Below are 608 nucleotides of genomic sequence, written 5' to 3' on the forward strand. Positions count from 1 at the left end.
TGATTGGGTTACCTCACTCAGGATGATATCCTCCAGATTCATCCATTTCCCTAAGAATTTCATAAATTTATTGTTTTTAATAGCTGAGTAGTACTCAACATTGTGTAGATGTACCACAATTTCTGTATCCACTCCTCTGTTGAGGGACATCTGGGTTGTTTCCAGGTTCTGGCTATTATAAATAAGGCTGCTATGAACATGGTGGAGCATGTGTCCTTATTACATGTTGCAGTATGTTTTGGGTATATGCTCAGGAGTAGTATAGCTGGGTCCTCTGGTAGAACTATGCTCAATTTCTGGAGGAACCGCCAAACTGATTTCCAGAGTGGTTGTACCAGTTTGTAATCCCACCAGCAATGAAGTAATGTTCCTCTTTCTCCACAACCTCTCCAGCATCTGCTGTTACCTGAGTTTTTTATCCTAGCCATTCTGTCTAGTGTGAGGTGGAATCTCAAGGTTGTTTTGATTTGCATTTCCCTGATGACTAAGATTGTTGAACATTTCTTTAGGTGCTTCTCAGCCATTCGGTGTTCATCAATCAAGAATTCTTTGTTTAGCTCTGTACCCCATTTTTTAATAGGGTTATTTGGTTCTCTGGAGTCTAACTT

Source organism: Mastomys coucha, unplaced genomic scaffold (assembly GCF_008632895.1).
Source record: "Mastomys coucha isolate ucsf_1 unplaced genomic scaffold, UCSF_Mcou_1 pScaffold22, whole genome shotgun sequence".
NCBI classification, from domain to species: Eukaryota; Metazoa; Chordata; class Mammalia; order Rodentia; family Muridae; genus Mastomys; species Mastomys coucha.